Here is a 1,626-nt window from a genome sequence, read left to right on the forward strand (position 1 = left end):
ACTAGCTGTTGGCTTTGGTCTTCAAAGACTGGCCTCTTTACAATATAATAGTGTTTCTTTCAAACCCATCATTTAAATCTATATTCTTGTGCTTCTCCTCAAAAGAAAAGTCAGAAATTCCAGCTAACTGCTGTCTTTAAAACCATGACCATACATACAAATGTTACTCTGCTTTTGAATCATTCTAAGTAACCAAATAGTTAGTTATACTACAGATCAGTGGATTTAATGACCATTGTTCTCACATATTAAATGTAGAAAATGTGCATTGAATTGTAGCCCAGGTTCCACAGCACTAAAACACCATGATACATGCATATTACTGTTCTTAAATTGAGATGCCATGAGCTGCCTTCCTACCTGAAGCTTCCTGGGTAATGTGTGACTTCAGCTGCCTTGGAATTCCCTTCTGTGTTTGTCTTCATTTCCCCTCTACAGTTCGGAGGCTGTTGAGCAGCAGTGATGGTTGTTAGTATGTCTTGTGCTGCTGTGGTGACTGTTCTGTGAAGAGATGAGGAGGGCACAAGTAGTTCTAATCTCTACACTATCCTTTAAGTTAATGTTAATAAAGCATTTCAAAAGCAACTACTTTCTTCGTTGTGTGCTCTCTATGAGATATTTTTCTCCTTGACAATACCACCCTAACTACAGGAGGAGTTTCTGTCTCAACCAGGGATAGTCATAATCCCCAATAGTAAACCTGGGAAAGATAATGGGCTTCAGGCAAACCATGTGGTAGAAAACAGTGGATGGCCTTAAAAAAGCCACTCCTGGGGCTGGGAAGGTGGCTCAGTGGTAGAGCACTTGCCTTGCATGCCTGAGGCCCTTGGGTTCAATTCCTCAGCACCACATAAGCAAAAAAGAAAAAAGCCGGAAGTGGTGTTTGGCTCAAGTGGTAGAGCGCTAGCCTTGAGCTGAAGAGCTGAGGGACAGCGCCCAGGCCCAGAGTTCAGGCCCCACAACCGGACCAAAAACAAAAAAAAAACAGCCACTCCTGAGCCAGCTGCTTCCCATCAGCTGAAATTCCAGAAAGATAGGTAGACATGGGCCTGAGTAGCTGGGGTGTAGCTTGGTGCTAGAGTAGCATAGCAGTAAAACACCCTGGGTTCAGTCCCTAGCACTGGTTAAAAAGTGGGCCTGAGCTGGGCTCTGGTGGCTCATACCTGCATTCCTAGCTATTCAGGAGGATGAGCTCAAGTTTGCAATTTAAAGCCAGCCCAGGCCAGAAAATCAGACTCTATCTCCAATAAACTACCAAAAAATTGGACGTGAAGCTGTGGCTCAAGTGGTAGAGTTCTAGCCTTCAGCAAAAGAAGCTCAGGGACAGTGCCCATGCCCTGAGTTCAAGCCCTGAGGTTGGCAGAAAAAGCATACTAGGTGGATCTGATATATCACATTTAGGGGTTTGGGAAGGCATGACCATTTTGCCTTACAAGTTGTGCTGGAATGTATAGTAAAGACTACTGGTCCTCTGGGCCAGTTCACTCTACTTCCCTATTAGACCACTGAGCTGTTTATCTGGCCTATAAGATGAATGTAGTCATTGCTGCCTAAGATTTAAAAATACTTTTGAAGGTAACCATTGAGACAGGTTGATTTTATTTTTTTTATTTTTTATTATTTTTG

Source organism: Dipodomys spectabilis, unplaced genomic scaffold, assembly GCF_019054845.1.
Source record: "Dipodomys spectabilis isolate Male_0828 unplaced genomic scaffold, ASM1905484v1 ptg000411l, whole genome shotgun sequence".
NCBI lineage: Eukaryota > Metazoa > Chordata > Mammalia > Rodentia > Heteromyidae > Dipodomys > Dipodomys spectabilis.